Raw genomic sequence first — 19,169 nt, forward strand, 5'->3', positions numbered from 1 at the left:
ATGGAAAAAGAGTATGGAGATTCCTCAAAAAACTAAAAATATACTTACCATATGATCCAGCAATCCCACTTTTGGGCATATATCCAGAGGGAACTTTAATTCAAAGAGAAACACGACCCCAGTGTTCATAGAAGCACTATTTACAACAGCCAAGACATGGGAGCAACCTAAATGTCCATTGAAAGATGACTGGATAAAGAAGCTGTACTATATTTATACAATGGAATACTACTCAGCCACAAGAGATAATATCATAATGCCATTTGCAGCAATATGGATGGAGCTGGAGATTGTCATTCTAAGTGAAGTAAGCCAGAAAGAGAAAGAAAAATACCATATGATATCACTTACATATGGAATCTTGAAAAAAAAAAAAAAAGACAAATGAACTTATTTACAAAACAGAAGCAAACTCACAGACATAGAAAACAAACTTACGGTTACCAGTGGCGGAAGAGGGTAGGAAGGGATAAATTGGGAGTTTGAGATTTGCAGATACTAACTAATATCTATAAAATAGATAAATAATAAGTTTCCTCTGTATAGCACGGGGAAAACTATATTCAATATCTTGTAGTAACTTATGGTGAAAAAGGACATAAAAATGAATATATGTATGTTCCTATATGACTGAAGCATTATGCTGTTCACCAGAAATTGATACAACATTGTAAACTGACTATATTTCAATAAAAATATTTATATATAAATAAAAAGAAGTATGAATACTTCAAGAAGATTAATGAGAGAAACACAGAGAAATCAGAATGCAAATTTTATCAATGTACAAAAATGTACAATGATAAGCATAAATGCTAAAAGAATTAAACGCTTCAAGTTCTTCAACCAGTGGATTCCATCCCTGACAGCACATTATAGGAAAAGCAGCATTATAAACAGAGAATTTCTGCATGTTGAAAGAAAAACCACAACAGGGAAAACTGGTTATTTGAAATGAGTGTTTAAAAGCATCAGGCCAATGCATCTTTCTCCACAAAAGACACATCTGCCACTAGACTGGGTAGCTCAAATCCTTGGACCAGGGATCACTCTTCTTTGAACAGTTCTTATATGTGAATGACTAATGTTTGCCTCTGTGATCATATCTTTCGTAATGCTGACTTAAACTCACTTTTCTTTGATAGACATTATTTCTTTAAATCGGTTAGACTTTCAAAAAAAAAAAAGCCTGAAGAAGAATTTGTCTCTTTGATATTATTTTGCGTATTTTCATTTTATACTGATTAACATAGAGAAATGATTTCCAAGGTAAATGGGTGAGAAGGCAGCTTGGGATGGGCCCTAAGGCTATCTCAGCTATCAGGTGCTAGCAGTAATATAATAGTACTCACAGATACGTTATAATCAATAAACAAGTGAATTGGGGAATAAATGGACTTCACATTTGATGTCCTGAAAATTTCTTGTTTAACTGAGGAAAAAATGAAATGTAAATTAATTCTTCATATAATTCCTTCTGCGTTGGTTTTATTACCAACACATCATATAAAATCCCAATACTCCAAGACCCATCTGGTACTTTCTCTATGTAGGATAGTTTTGTTTTTGCACCTTGAGTAATACAATCACTCTATGCTTTAATATAGTAGGTTCCCTTTGATTTCAACTAGACAATGCTTAGGACACATTTTTTGGCTTTACCTCCTGCTCAGAGTAAATGGTTATAATACAGAACTCACAATTACTCAACTCTGGCAGGGCAAAATCTCTATTCACATTTATCCACCCTGTTACAAATTTCGAGATTTCCAACTTCCTTGTTTATTGTGCCCACTCCTACAAACTCCCCTACCACCACCACCACCACCACCACCACCACTCCTCACCCGTCATGAGTTCATCACAGACTTCAGAGCCTTCTGCAACCAGAGAGCACTACCGAGAGTAAGAGAGGCCAGTAGGCGATGAAAGCATGTGGCTTTGATGGTCTCTTGTTAACTAGGGAAGTGGAAGAAATAGGAGGTGAGTGGAAATAATGTGTCTCTTGGATGGCAAGCGTGGACCTTTATACCCACAAGTGAATTTTTATCAATTTAACCTTACTGATAACCTCTATATCCACATTAGTTATGAGTCAGTTTGCTGAAAGGAAGGTTATTTAACTGGGAAAAGGTAGACTTTGTGAATCAGCTGGTTTTTCATCTTTAGCTGTGTGGAAAAGAAAGAAGAAAAGAGTGCAAAAGGACTCACAAGGGGAAGTCAGAGAGGGATTCAGAGCAGGAAAAAGATCATTAACATAACGGACTAGATAGTTCAGCCAACTTGCCAGAGGAACAGGCCTCGCACTCTGGAAAATGGCTGGGAGCGTTCAGGAGCCGTGTGGAAATCAGCCAGTTTTGTTGCTTACCTAGGTCTCTTTCTCTAAGTTAGTCCAGCTGCTGTCTAATTTTCATTTATCCTCTGTGGGAAGAGGAGAGGAGGAGAGAAAAGCACAGAGAGGAGGAAGAGACAGAATTATGTCCCTACCAACTTACTTCCTTTCTCTTTAAAGTCAGCAGCATATAATTTCCTGGGATTTCCCTATTAACAGAACACGTTCCATGTGAAATGTCCAGCATTGTCCGTGATGCTTCCACCACTGCTGCTGAGCAGCTGGGTGTCCTAATCCACCAGGCTTTTGACCACCTGTCATCACTAAGATGCTTACTGAGCTTGTTTTTCTTCATTGGAGTGGCTACACGAAGCACATTCTCACTTATCTCCTTTAGATGCACTGAAGAGAGTAAAGTGACAGTCTGGGCAGGGCAGTAGCGACACTTTTTAATTTTAACACAGCTATACAAATGTTTTTATGTTTACTTTGGTTAGCTGAATAGCTTTTATATTTTCTTGCTATAATTTATCATCTATATCTAATTATATATATATCCTTTTATATATCCTTTTCAAGATGTAGTTATAGATACATTTTCCAACTTATTCGTGAATGAACCACTTGTTCTGGGCTACATATACCCAGAGGGGGCCAATGACAACTCGTACCGTTTTTAAAATCTGAAGTAGCCATCCGAATCTATACTTGAGAAATATCTAAAATATGAAAAATCTAGTCTGCTAGAAAAATTGCAGTGTCACTGAATACAATGAAAAGTAACTTGAATGAAAAACTGGAGTAAAAAAATAGTCAGTGACTGTGTATTTAAATATGTGTTTGGCTGGCTGTCTCCTGAATTGCTTTCTTTACTATGCTTCCCTCAGACCATTATTTTTTAATCAAGGTAAACACCTTCAATATTTAAGCTCATTATTCAACAGTTCATAGTTGTACAGGTATTAGTAATATGAATTAAGAAAATATTATCAAAATAAAGCAACCTACTTTTTAACTAACTACTTTGCAGAGTAACAACTGAACTTGTTGCCAATATATAACTTTGTTAGATGATACTTAACTGAGATCTACATTTGCTAGTAGAAAAGGATAACACAAAGACATGGACAGAAGTAAAAGTTAAAACTTTTCAATCCTTTACTTATCATCTTTGACACAATAACCCTCTCAGCCTTCTCACACAAATCTCTTTGAAGGGTGCCATCTGGTGTTTTTAAGTAAGGGGGCCAAACACTTTACTAATATTTTGTGTTCTTGGATACAAATTATCGCTGAATTTATTTGAGAACTTTAAATCCAGCTGTTCTTTTGCTTCAGAAACCACTCTACAAGTCTGAGAACTCTTGGAATGCAGGAAGCCATGCAGGTTAGTACCAAGTATAACAATCATCTAAATATTTAATCAGCATTCATTTGAACTAAAATTTATGCAAAATAATGAGCATTCTTAATATTAAATAATGTAAACACAATCTCGCTTTCCTCCCAGGGCAGGGAGCTTGACATTATTTATAATGCTGAATAGAGAGAAGGTTAGATACTGCAAGCTGAAGGCTTTGAAACCTTTGCTTTGAAATCATATAAATTATATCCCTGACATAATTTTCTTCCTTTTCACTTATCATTGTATAACTTAAATAGGCAGATACTGACTGTATTTTTATATGTGTTTGGTTGGGGATGGGAGGATAGAAAGAAGACTAAGTAATCATGCTTAATCTGGAGGTGATGATAATATACTTGATTTCCCTTGTCACAAGCCCCTTCTAGTGACTCTTATATACCATAAATACCTAGCTCTCCTCTTCTGCTCTTTTCTCTGTCAACCTTCTTAGCCTGTTTCTACTCACAATAGTCCTAGGTACATCTATTTCAACATTTCCCCCACCCCATACCTAGCTGGGTGTGGCACAGAAGTTTCTAAGCTTAGTTTGGGAAATGCTGTCTAGAACTCCTCCTATTTGATTTCTGTACTCAGCAGGTCTGGCTGCTGTTCCTCATTTGTGTTTTGCATGCTAATATTCAATCCTAATTTACTAGACAGCAATAAATAATCAAGAGAAAGGCAGAAGTTGAAAACTGAAAGCTGGAAAGATGAATCTAAGAAGCTGTTGACTAAGCTATACTTAAGACTGCTGTCATAATAGCTGATGGAAATTTTGAACAAAAATAGGAGTGTGGCAGGGAAGGAAGAAGACTGATAGAGTTTGGATGGAACAATAGGAAGCCAGAAGAGGAATTAAGGTATGGATGAGTTCAAAATGATGGTTTAAAAATGAGGAATAAGGAAGCCTACTTAGAATATGACTGGGAGAAAATACAGGGAAAGGGAAGTTATTTTAGAATTTAAAGGAGGTTATAGGAGTGGGAAAGGAGGTTAAAGTGGTTTCCAGAGGTCGGGAGGACTGGTAAGATTGACCAGGCTCTACTGGCAAAGATGACAAGCTGCTCTGCAGGTACGATGTTGTGTCTTGTTACTTAATGTGTGGTACGTGGACCTGCAACATCAGCCTCGCTCAGGAACTCATTCGTACTACAGGATCTCAGGCCATACCCCAGACCACCTGAATTAGACACTGCATTTAAAAGTGTCCCCATGTGAATTGCCTGCATATTAATAAATAGAAGCACTCAATCCCACTATATTTTGGGATTTCTGCATGTTTGTTTGGCTTTGCTTTTAATCTTTAAAAAGAGACTAAAAGTAATAATTTCACAGAATTTGAAAATTATTAATGAAAATATATACTAATGTTAGGCATGTGATAAGGTGCTTAAAATATCAATATATATTCCCTTTTGTTGAGGGTTTCTCGCCTGGTAATTTTCCTTCACAGTTAGAACAGAAACGAGAAATAAAGGGAAGACATTTTAAATTTCAGCAGAGGAAGATTAGATCATTAAGCTCTATCCTTGAACTGATAATAACTTGAAAAAGTAGACTAATGCAAGAAACACATGTGTGAAGGCATTGAAAGAAACAAAAACAAAAAACCCCAAAAGGCAATGAGTAATTATGGAAATAAAGTTTGTCACAGAGGAAGTGCAAAGAGGTATGTCAGGGCACTTAACTTTTCCCCAGGGGTATATGCAGATTCTAGAAGAGGAAACTGAAAGGATGAGAAACTGAACAAGGAAATCAACAAACTCAACAGACTCAGAGGCCAAAAACCAACATTCAGAGTTTGCCATTGGGAGAAGGGTACTGATAAATCCACAGGTTTTGGTAGGTACCCAAAAAAGTTAAATCCCAGGAGTAATGGCAAAGCAAAGCAAAGCAAAGCAAAAATACATAGACTTCTTCATTAAAGTCTAGTTTTCAATCGTCTTAATTCCAGGACTGGATTAAGGTGGTCTGAGACTGATTCTAGCTCCCTGGGAAAAAGAAACTATAAATTATTTCTGGAGGAAGTTAACATCATCCTAAATCTCATAATATTTCTATAATTTTTCACATAAATATCTGGTATTAACTATAAGATAAAAATTAAATATAAACTATTTGATATTAAAGAGGCAAAAGTGTGCCCCAAGGCAAAGAGATATAACAGATAATAGAAAAAAATGCAGAGAATCTAGATACTCAAATTAGCAATCATATACTTCTAAGTACTTATGCTTAAAACATTCATAGATACAAAATATAAGTGCAGAATTTTGACAAAAAACTGGAACTATGAAGGAAAGAACTAGGGGGAAATTCCAGAACTGAAAAATACAGTAACTAAAATTAAAAACCCAATGGATGGGTTAAGATACAACTGAAGAGAAAAATAATAAACCTTTGATGTATGTTAAAATAAAACACTGAAAACAAACCAGGGAGTGACAATGCATTGGAAAATACAAAAGAGAAGGTTAAGATAAATAGTACTATGACAAGTTCTAACATATGTATAGAGTTTCAAAAGGAGTAGAAGGACAATGAATGAAGAGAAGCAATGTTTGAAGAAGTGAAAATTTCTAACACCCTGCCCTTCAAAATTGTACTGGACATCCTAACGATGAGAGATGAAAAAAATAACTTTTTAAAAAAAATATTGGAAAGAAGAAAATTGCCATTATTTGCAAATACTATGATTGGAAGGTTAGAAAATCTAAAATAATACAGAGAAAAAAATGTTAGATTCATAGTTTGGTAAGATTGCTAGATACAAGAATCAGTGAATGTAAAAATGTCAATTTTGTGCAGTCTAGAAACAGAAAATGATTCTTAAAACTGACAATATCATAAAACCATCAGGTATTTAAGAACAAACTGGAAAAAAATGTACAAGAAAATACATAGAAAATACTAGAAAACAGTAAAATGTTATTCAGAGAAATTTTTTTTAAATTAAGTAAATAGAAAGATGTATCATGTTCATAGGTTAGAAGTATCAACATTTGAAGTTTTCAGTTCACTGCAGATTGACCTAGAGATTCAATTCAATCTCAAGAATCTCAATAAGTTTTTTCAAGTTTTTATAAAACTTACACAGAACTGCAAAAAACTCAAAGAATTATCAAGAAAATCTTGAAGAAGAAACTGGCAAGGCAAAAGGCATATGATAATGTATGTAGCAGCCTTACTTGTATAAGTAAAAACCAGAAACAATCCAAAAATCCATTCACCAGAAGAATATATAAATAAATTGTGTTATATCCCTATTATGGTAACAGCTATTAGAATTTTTTTAAAAACTACTTAGAAATGAAACCAAGGTTGAATCTCATGAATATTTATGGAGCAAAAAAAGACATAAACAAAAGATAACATATTACATGACTTTATAAAGTGTTCAAAAATAAGAAAACTAAACTATGAAGTTCAAAGTCAGTATACTGGCTATACTTGCAAGGGGAGGGAAGAAGTCACAGTTGTGAGTGGCTTACTGGGGGCTTCCAATATTCTTATAATGTTCTACTTCTTGATCAGAGTGAAGGCTACACATATATTTTTTGGTGATAATTTTTTGACTTACACATGTAGTTTCATGCACCTTATATTTGTACCATATTTCATTAAAAATGTCAAAAATAAAAAAGAACCAAAGGAACAAAATTGATGCCAAAGAACTTCTGCTAATTTTTGTAAATAAATTATGGTAAAATGAAACAATAATTAGCAGTAAAATAAATAAGGATTGGAAACAAAGAATGAAATTATTACTGTTAGCAGATTTTATGGTTTTTTACATAGAAAACCCAAAATAATTTATGGAAAAACTACTAGAGATAATTAATAAAGCTGCCGAGTAACAAAATAAAAACTTGGTTTAAATCTTTCATAGTTAACTCTAATTGAATGTCAGTATGCCTAGATAACAACTTTACAATGCATTTAATAGACATTCAAATATATAGTGAATGAATAGATGAATTGTATTTTCGACAAAAGTGGGGACACTTTTCCTAATTTCTAAACTAAAAGAGTGTGTGTTTGGTCCCTAAATGGTGATACCAAGTTAGTAAAAAAAGAAAGTTAATAAGTTATTAGGACACAGTACTGAATTTTACTATTTAAAAATGAAACATAGTTCACTAAAAGCTATTTTCACTCTTATTCAGTGAAATCTTGATAATTTTCAGACTACACCAAACAGAAAAGTATTTGTCTTATTTTGTAGTTCTTGTCAAATTTGAAAAGTTGTATTTTATAAAAGAAAGAGGCTGCTGATATAATCTTGTTTTCAGTGATCGATTTCAGGTCAAAAATTTTCATTATAACAACATATCTGAAGGTGACCTCTTTTAGTCCATCCTCACTGACTCCATCACATTCAGAACACAGAGGGCTGATGGTGTAACAAATGATATGGTGTCTCCTGTTGTGAATTAATAATTGGACTCCTTTCTTTTGCCAGTTATCTGCAAAAAAGCAAATTGACTTTGAAACCTAGGGAAGAAAAGGGCCAATGATTCAATTTTTCTTATTAATGTTATAATAACATGTGCTTGTGTTAGACAGGTCCATCTAAATCTCCACACTTCATTTGTTCACTTCAGGCAAATCTGCTGAATCAAGCAAGCGCCCTGCACTGTGAAAGTCAGTGTTTTTTTTTTCAGGTGTGGCATGAAAAAAAAAAGAAGCATAGAACCAGGAGCTTATATGCAGGTGCAAGATCTAATTAATTTGAGTTGTTGATTTGGTCAGAGGGATACAGTGAAGAATTTAATAGCCTACCTAGAGAAAACTGTTCAGAGCTTGTATGACTAGTGAGCTCTCAAAATCTAACATAAAATGTATAAAAGAGAAACAGTTTTGTCTCCTCGGTACCTTTCTGGGCTCTCAAGTGGAACTCTTAACAATGTAAAAACTTCAATTCCTATTTTCATTTACACATTCTACCGATGTTTAGCCACAAGGGGCCAACATCTAGAAATTACCACTAGGATGATTTTATATTTATTTTTTGAAAACAAAGACTTATTCACAATATACTGGAAAACATAGGTAAGAAAATATAAAGAATTCACCCCAAATCTTTTAGATTCAAGAAAGCTGCATTTTGGAATGTTCCCATTCTCTATGTGTTGGAGATACGGATTGGGGCACACTTCTCCACAAGACCAGAAATGACTTTTTAAAGAAGTCAGAGTCAAAGGGGGAGGATACAGCTCTGTGGTAGAGTGTGTGCTTAGCATGCAGGAGGTCCTGGGTTCAATCCTCAGTACCTCTATTAAAGCAAACAAATAAACAAACACACAAACAAACCTAATAACCTCCCCCTAAACAAAACAAATAAATAAAAACAAAAAATGATAATAAACTTTATTTAAAAATAAAGAAGTCAGAGTTAGTTCAAGAGGAATTGTTTGTGTGTGTGTGGCAATTACAGCTTAGGCCTATGCTAAGTGAAAGAAACTCTTAACATTATTTCCTTTGAAGTTTTATCCATAAGTTTCTTCGGGAAGCAAAGTCTGCACCAACCTCTGGTCTCCCAAGTAGCTGTCTGCAGGGGTGACTCTGCCTGCCCTCTTGTCACTAGATACACTGCTGGTCTGCTTGGTACTGTGACTTCTCAGTTCTCAAAATATCAATCACAATGCTTATCTTCATCAGCTGAGATATAATGTTAAGAGATTTCTTTTGTTGTCTAAGAAGATGTGTCATTGTGGATTAAACTTTTAACAGTGTCTGTTGCCATCATGTGAGGTGGACAACTAGTTTACCTTTATTTATTCATTCATTTACTTATTAAAATATTGAGAGTCTACTATGTGTTAGACCCTGTTCCAGTGGCAAAGGCTACAGAAGCAAACAAAACAGATCTCTCAAGATTAATGCTTCAAAAAAGTATAAAAATTATTCTGGCTTTTAATATTCAAGTAAAACTGAGACTGGTCTGGGTTTATTCCTTTGTGTCCAGATACTTCTTGACTAGTTTTAAATCCTTATCATTCAAATACTTAAACAGGGAAGTTAGGTTTCCTTACATTAACATGTGCAATCTCAACCAAGGTAGTCAGGTATCTTTTTAAGAAATGGACTCTGTCACCTACGTTTTCACCCTCATCACTACCAATCTTCCTCAAGAATCTCATTCTTTAGCCAAACTGTGATCTTTCAACTTCCTGACCTTGCCTGTGAATAGATAAGACATAAATTGAGGATTGGAAAAGAGAAGGGTAACCTATGTTAAAGAAAATATATATATTTTCTTGAATATATATATTCAATGACACTCATTAAGACAGTAAGGCAGGCTTTATGCAGGGCTGTCATGATAGTCATAGGGATCACTGCAGTGGGGTTTTACAGTTGGCAAGAGAGATGGGTTCAATTCTGAATATAGGATGGGCAAGTGGGAATTTATAGGCAGGAGTGGAATGGGGATCAGTGGATGGGAAATTATTCTGAGGGAACATGAGGATAAGGGGGAATTTATCCAAACCTACCTAACAGAATCCTTGGTGAAGACAGGCCAGGGTGATCAGATATTGAGAGAAGGGAGTTCTGATCAACCATCTTAACAGGGTTCCTGCTAAAACTAAATTTTACAAGAAAGTGCATGGAAGGGCCTAGGAGAATCAGTGGAGATACAGCCGCCCTTAATTTTCTTTCCAGTTCTTGATAAAGAACCATATTTTAAAGAAGAAAAAACCTGTAATACCACATTTATTCTGTGGATATACTAATTAAGGGGGCATTAAAATAAGACTAGAAAAGTTTTACCTGGCAGACATTAAAATATGGTTGAAGGTGCAAAATATTTGTTAGGGATCAATAAATCAATAAACCTCCAAAGAGAAGGAAGGAAGGAGGACTGGCAGACAAAGAAGACAACCTAGGAGGCAAGTCAACCAAAGCTTTGCAAAAAGAGCAAGGAGTTCTTACCAACCACATCAATAAATACATTAGGGTAAGTGATTTAGACCTCTAATTATAAGGCAAATTGAGAGACTAGATAAAAAAGGAAGGCCTCACTCTACTACTTGCAAAAGACCCACTTTACCTATAAAAACACAGGCAATCTGAAAGTAAAATGTCGGGAAAAGATAACCAATGTAAACACTATTCATAAAGATGATGGTGTAGACATATTAATGTCAAAAAGAGTAGGCTGTAGGATTCAGAGTGATAGCAGAGACAAAGTAGGACATTTCAAAATGATAAAACAGGCCAGTTCATTAGAAAGATATAACAGACATCATGTTAGACCTTTAAACATATCAAACCAAAACTGACAGGAATAAAGGGAGAACTATGCAAACCCATAAACTTGGGTGGACATTTCAACTCCCTTCTCTCAGTAATTGATAGAATGAATAAATCATGAGTAAGGATATAGAAGATCTGATCAACATTAGCAATCAACTTGATCAAATTAGTAATTATAGAACAGCACACAATGCAGAATAAACATTGGTATTGGCTTCTACATGGAATGGTTACTAAGATAAACAATAGGTTAGACAATAAATGACTCTCAGTAAATTTCAAAATTGAAGCCTTAGATAGTATGTTCCCATACCCCAAAGGTATTAAATGAAATATCAATAACAAAAAGATTTCCAAGAAAGCACCAAATATTTTGAAATTATACAGCATACTTCTAAATAACCCAACAATCAAATAAGTCACAAGGCAAAATTTTAAAAATCAGTGAAAACAGAGTGACATCAGCAAATATGGCAGAAAAAGTAGGTCCTCTGCAAAAACACTGCAAAACTGAGTGAAAATTGCTAGAATCAAATGAAGAACTCTGGGAAATAGTAAAAGGTTTTACAGCAACAAAACAAATGATGATCAAGAAAAGGCAACTTTAAAGTAGCAGGAAAGTCCTGTGACATTTTCCTTGATCTTGCCCCACTCATTCCTCAGCTCAGTTATGTTCCCAGTTTGAGAACTTTGTCCCTGGTCTGGAATGATCAGAGCAGACCTTATTCTCAGAGAACAGTGTTTTGTTTCTACGTGCCTTGGGGCTACCTGAAGGAATGAGGCCTTTGTTTCTCCCAACTCAGAACTGTCTCGAGGTAGAAAAGTGTCTTCAGAGAAGGCATGCCTAGAAAACATTGGAAGGCAATTAGACAACTCACTGCCACTACTGCATGAGGCAAAAGGTTACAATTGAGGCAAACAATAGACATGCATGGGAGGAAAAGCTGGGAAGAAAATTAATTTTGGAGATTGGGGCACCAAAAAGCACTTGCATATACAAGGAATTTAGAAAGCCACACACATGTCCAGGTTAAGATGTATGCTCAGAAAAAATCCAGTAAGACGCTAAGCTTTTATCTCTTGCTAACCGTTATGCTCAGCACAAGCAAGAACTGAAGGCTAAGGAAGAGTTGCAAACAGCCTGGCTAAGCTTTGAGGGGGTGCGATGACACAGAGCCAATCTGCAGAGACTGGGAGAATTGCTTTGCATGTTTTCTTTTCTTTTCTTCTTTCTTTTTGCTCTTTTGTTCTTTCTTTCTTTTTCTTTTTCTTTTTTTCCTTTTTTCATGAATGTGGATCCAGGCATTCAAGGACATTTCTGTTAAAACACTAGCTGACCATAAGGTAAAGGAACCAAGACCACACATGACAAAAGGTAGTTTACAAAAAAACTTTTACAAAACCCATTTAGAAAAGTCAATAAACAAACAACTACAACTCACCGCAAACAATGAAAACATACCCTGAGAAGGGTAAATAATATTGAGACAGGAAGAGGGCAGGGCACAGCCATTCAAGGAATGCTATAGCAATTAACATCAAAATGGTGAAAGATTCAACCCCCAGTAGGCCTTGAGGCTCAGGATAATGAGAGATTTAACTTCTAGTAGATCTTGAGCTTCATTATATGCTCATTGTAATACATTAACATGGTGAATAACATGCCCACAGGCACTGTGGTAGTCCCAAGGCTAGCCACAAAAGGTCAAAGAGTGGGAAATGGCCAACTTCCTGGGAATCTCAGCCCCTTCCCCAGGCTACTTAGACTGGTCCTTCCACTTATTAGCATATGAAGCCAACAAAGCCCATAAAAACTGGCAACACAGCGCCTCGAGGCCGAGCGAGCACGCTCTCTCTCTCTCTTCAGAGACGGCCCACATTCTGTCTATGGAATGGGTACCTACTTTTAATCTGAGCACCCAGCCCCCACACCTCGTGGCCTTTCTCTTGACTTTCAATGTATCTCTCTGAATAAATCTACCTTTACTCAACCGTGGCTTGCTCTTGAATTCTTTTCTGGGAGAAGCCAAGGACCCACACTTGGCAGGGCACATCCCAGGGACTCAACTGAAGCTTGGGACACGGCCCTTCTCACGCCCTACATCTGTTTTCCTGCATCAGTATGACTTCCAGATTTACCACATTATACTATCCAAATGTCCAGTTTTTAACAGCAATAATAACAGAAAGATGAATCATGGAAAGAGACAAGGAAGTAGAGCCCATTCACAGGAGAAACTAACAGAAACTGTCACTGCGGAAGCACAAATTAGAATTACTAGAAAATACTTTAAATCAACTGTCTTAAGTATGCTCAAAGAGCTCAAAGAAGCCATGGACAGAGACAAATGAAATCAGGGTAATGACTGAACAACAACAAAAGAATATAAACAAAGAGATAGAAATTTTAAAAGTAGTCCAAACATAAATTCTGAAGCTTAAAAGTATAGTAGCTGAAATTAAAAATTCACCAGTGTTTCAATAGCAGATTGAATAGGCAAAGAAAAAAAATTAGTGAATTTTAAGATAGGCCAATCAAAATTTTCCAGTCTGAGGAAAAGAAAGAAGAAAAAGAGGGGGGAAAAGAAAGAAAAAAAAAAAAAAAAGAAAAAAGAAAAAGAAAGAAAAAAAGGAAAAAAGAAAAAAGAAAAGGAAAAAAAAGAGGAAAAATGCACAAAGCCTAACAGATCAAACTTACCAGCATACATATAATGGGAAAGCCAAAGGAGAGGAGAGAAAGGGACAGAAAGAATATTTGAAGAAATAATGGCTGAAAAGTTGCCAAATTTGATAAAAGAAATGGATCTACACATCCAAGAAGCTCAGCAAACTCCAAGAAAGGTAAATGCAAAGAGATCTACCTGGATAAAAATTATAATCAAACTGTCAAAAGATAAAGAAAAAAAAAATCTCAAAAGCAGTAAGAGAAAAAATTCATCAGATTTAACAAACTCTTAGTATGATAAACTTATAAATGAAATAGAGAACAGAAAAATAGCAGAGAAAACCAACCAAATCAAAAGTTGGCTCTTTGAGAAGATTAACAAAATTGACAAACTTTTAACTAGAGTGATTAAGAAAGGGAGAAGACTCAAATTATTAAAATCAGAAATGAAAAGTAGAAACATTGCTACTGACCTTGCAGAAATAAAAAAGACTATAAGAGAATACTATGAACAATTATATGCTGACAAATTAGACAGCCTTGATGAAATGGCAAATTTCTGTAAACACATGAACTATCAAAACTGATGCAATACATGATAGAAATCCAAACAATGTAACAAATAATGAGATTGGATCAGTAATTTAAAAACTTTCCAACAAAGATAGCCAAGGACCAAATAACCTCACTAGTAAATTCTACCAATTATTTAGAGAAATAACAATCCTACTCAAACTATTCTAAAAGGTAGAAGAGGAGAGAATACTTCTTAACTCATTCCATGAGGTCAACATTACCCTGATACTAAAGCCAAACAATAATACCACAAGGAAAGAAAACAAAAGACAAATATCTCTTATGAATATAGATAGAAAAATTCTCAACAAAATACTGGCAAACTGAATCCAACATCATATTAAAAGGATTATGCAATGTGACCAAGTGGGATTTTTTTCTCCTCAGGAATGCAGCTGTGGTATATCATTTTAAAATAAACCAATATAAATATAAATTAATGGAATGAAGGGGGAAAAAGCATAATCATCTCAATGCAGAAAAAAAATTTGACAAAATCCAACACTTTTTTCATCATAAAAACTCTAAAGCTAAAATAGCCATGTTAAAGGACATTTATGAAAAACTCACAGCTAACATGTTTAATGGAGAAAGACTGAAAGTCTTAAGATTGGAAACAAGACAAGGATGCTTGTTTTCACCATTTCTGTTCAAAACTGTACTGGAAGTTCTAGCCAGAGCAATTAGATAAGAAAAAGGAATAAAAGCATTCAAAGTGGTATGGAAGAAGCAAACTATTCTTATTTACAGCAGACATGATCTTATATATAGGAAATTCTAGAGAATCCACATACACAAACTATTAGAGCTTATAAATAAACTTTGTAAAGTTGCCCCCAAACTCATTTGTATTTGTATAAATTAACAATGAATATCCAAAAGGAGATTAAGCAAACAATATCTTTTATAATAGCATCCAAAAGAATAAGACACCTAGAAAAAATTTAATGAAGGAAGTCCAAGACTTGTGTACTGAAAACTATAAAATATTGATGAAATTGAAGACAACCAAAATAAATAAATGGACAGACTTCCTGTGTTCATGGACTGTAAGACTTGATATTGTTAGATGGTAACATTTCCCAAGCAATCTACATATTCAATATAATTTCTCTTAAAATTCTAATGGCCTTTTTTTTCCACCAGAAACAGAAAAGCTGACCCTCAAATTCCTACAGAATTGCATGGGTCCTTGAATAGCCAGACCATCTTGAAGAAGAACAAAGTTGAACATTTCTGATTTCAAAACTTACTACAGAGGTACAGTGATCAAGACAGTGTGGGACTGGCATAAGGATAAACACAGAGCAGTGGAATAGAATTGAGAGTCCAGAAGTTGTCACACACTTGTGGCAAATTGACTTTTGACAAGGTGTAAATGAGAAACTAACAGTCTCTTCAACAAGTGATGCTGGGACAAATGGAAATCCACATGCAGAAGAATGAAGTTGGACTCCTATCTTACAACACACACACACAAAACTTTACCCAAAGGTGATCAAGTACCTAAATATAAGAACTAAAATTATACAACTTTTAAAAAACACATACAACAGGGGTAAATCTTCATGACTTTGGATTTGGCACTGGAATTTTGAATATGACACCAAAACAACAACAAAAAATATAGATAGATTGTACCTTACCAAAATTAGAAACTTTGGTACAGACATTATCAATGAAGTGAAAGACAATGCACTGAGTGGAAGAAAATGTTTGTAAATTATATATCTGATGCCAGTCTGTAATTCAGAATAGAGAACTCTTATAACACAACAACAATAGCAAAAGACAAACAGCCCAATATAAACAGGGTCAAGAGATCTGAATAGACATTTCCTGCAAGAAGATACACAAATGGCCAAGCAAAACATGAAAAGATGCCCAATATTATTAGTCATTAAGTACTTACAAATCAAAATCACAATGAGATACCACATCACACTCATTAGATTGGCTATTACTCAAACAAAGCAAAACAAAACAAAACAAAACAGAAAACAAGTGTTGATGAAGATGTGGAGAAATTGGAATATTCATAAATTGTTGTCAGGAATGTGAATGGTGCAGCCACTGCAGAAAGCAGCTGAATTATCAAATGACCCAGCAATTTTACTCCTAGGCCAATACCCCAAAGAACTAAAACAAAGTACTCAGACACATACTTTTACATGAATACTCTTGGCAGCATTATTCACAATAGTTGAAAGGTGGAAAAAACCCACATGTCCATCAACTGATGAATGGATAAATGACATGGAATATTATTCAGACATGAAAAGGGATTAAATACTAATATGTGCTAAAATGTGGATGAACCTTGAAAATATGCTAAGGGAAGGAAGTCAGACACGCGAAAAAGACTCATATACTGTATAAACATATTTACATGAAATATCCAGAATAGGAAAATCTGTAAAGGCAGAAAGCTGATTGGTGATTGCCAGGGCCTTGGGGAGAAGGCGGAAATGGGAAGGAAGTGCTTTATAGGTACAGGGGTTTCTCTTGAAGAGACAATTTTTCAACTTGATAGATGTGGTAGTCACAAAACATTAATAATGTACTAAATGCCACTGAATTGTACACTTCAAAGTGGTTCATTTTATGTTATAGGAATAATAGAATATTATAACGAACTTTGCCAATAAATTTGATGATTTAGGTGGAATGGAGAAGTATCATGGTAAACACAACTTACCAAACCTGACAAAAGAAGAAGTAGAAAATCTGAATAGCTCTGCATCTTTTTAAAAAATGGAATCCATTACCAAAACCTTCTCACAGAGAAAATAGTCACCCATATGGTTTTAGTGCTGAAATCTATAGATCAGAAATAATGTCTACTGCAAACTTTTTTAGAAAATAGAGGTAGAGTTAGCAAATTCCAACTTGTTTTATGTGAGTGGCATAACCCTAATGTGACAGAGATATTACAGAAAAATCATAGAACAACTTCATGTAAAATGAAGAGCTTCTAGTCTTGACATCTGTTCGCATTTGATAGTTGTTATAAGGACTGGAATGCTATAAATCATTCTCCCACAATATGAAATATTTTTCATCAAATATCTCAGGAATGCTCAATACCTGGAAGAGGTATTCCTAATAGACTGCAAGGGGAAAAATTTCGAGAAATACAAGTTTCTGTCTGTTAGTCAGACATAACTAACATTACACTGTAGAGAAGCAAGAAGTCTAGGGACAGTCACATTGTAACACAAGCCACAGGCAGAGAATTTAATAATTTCATTACACACCATAGTTTAACATAGCAGTAGGAGTCCAAGACTATTAATGTCTCAACAACTTAAAAGGTGCGTCTTCACTCAGCAGATGCTAAAGAACAAGGTGTGCTCTGGGAAAAACATGCCCATAACTGAGTGCTCATACATTTTAAATCTAGATAAGGCTAAGAATAAGGGCCAAAGAGAGCCGGTATATCATACCACTAAATCTTATTAGCAGAGTTCCAAAATGGGAAAATAAATCCATTTAAAACAGTACCTGTTATTGTCTAGTTGATGACTCTTCTCCTTGATGGATAATTTTAAGAGTCCATTAAAAGAATTCCTACATTAAGACAAACCTATTGTCAACATTTCTTCCCTGTGAGGTTGTAAAAATGTAATACCATCTTATTAATTCTTATTACACATCTGAGTATATTTGATGAGTAAAGAGGGAGTTGAATTAACGTTTACGACTCTTGCAAAGATTTTACTATTTCTTCATTGAATCAGCACTTGGTTAAATCCTACTTATTTATTGCTTTCAACAACTCCTTTCAAGATACACACTCCAGGGCTCTTTATTGCTTTTATTTATGAAATATATTTGTGAAAACCTTTCCATTGTGTCTACATTTTCTTCATCCTCAAATAACGTTATCGTGAATACAGTCTTGCTAAATTTGTTAAGAACTATTTCACTCCTTTATGATATAGTTTATCTTCATATGTGGCCAAAGCAAGACATCCCTTTGTAATGTCCTTATTAAACTTTCACTGGATAGAAAAATAAATATCTATCCATATCTATGCCTATTAAGCTGAAGCCCTTGAAACCATTGGTAGGATGAATAAGGCAAGTCATAGATTAGAGACACTAGTAAGTTTATTAAAATTCTACTCTGTTGAAAACGTAACCTAGAATATTGCCCAGACAGGGATAACAGGAGTCAACTCCTGTTATGTAGATGAAATGAATGTCTACTTTGATGTTACCCATATAAATAATATTTTTTCTTGCCTCTGTTTTCATATACAGAAATCATTATCCAATATGCCAACCTCTCTTACCACACATCTTATTGCCACATAACTTATTTCTTAAGCAAGTCAAATTGCAGCACAATAAGGCAACTCATAAACTCACTTTAAACAGTTTTTATTTTTACTCATCCTGTGTTCATGTCCTTGTTCCTCTTTTCTTGCATATATTGGGCGCATCTGACCTTCCCCATATTCACTCACGACATTTTCCCTGTAGCTCTGTGTGTTAATGACTGCTAGCACATGCAAATATGTGTGCAATGAAACATAAGGTCCTGTCTATTGTCATCTCTGCCTATTTCTACCTTTTTTCTGGTTTTACTCCTATTTCAATTCAAGCCAGAGACACTTTACTTACATATTCTGATCAGTCAGGAAGTCTGCTTTTTTGAGTGACTCATTTTCTCTGTGTTTTCCCATTCCTCAGCTAGCTGCTTCTTGGACCCTTCCAAAAACATCACTCTATCATACTGTCTTCTGCAACTTCTCTAAAAGCTTCTTGATTCTCATTTTAATTCTCTATCTCAGGAGAGGCCTGATCCTTTTCCAGTTCAGCTCTAAGAAAGTCAGGGAAAATTTTGTCCTTAAGAGGGATCTAGTTCAGGGCTCAGTAAACTAGGGCTTGCTGGTCAAATCCAACCTGTAGCTGGCACAGCTCAT

The sequence above is a fragment of the Camelus dromedarius genome, chromosome 1, assembly GCF_036321535.1.
Source record: "Camelus dromedarius isolate mCamDro1 chromosome 1, mCamDro1.pat, whole genome shotgun sequence".
Taxonomy (NCBI): domain Eukaryota; kingdom Metazoa; phylum Chordata; class Mammalia; order Artiodactyla; family Camelidae; genus Camelus; species Camelus dromedarius.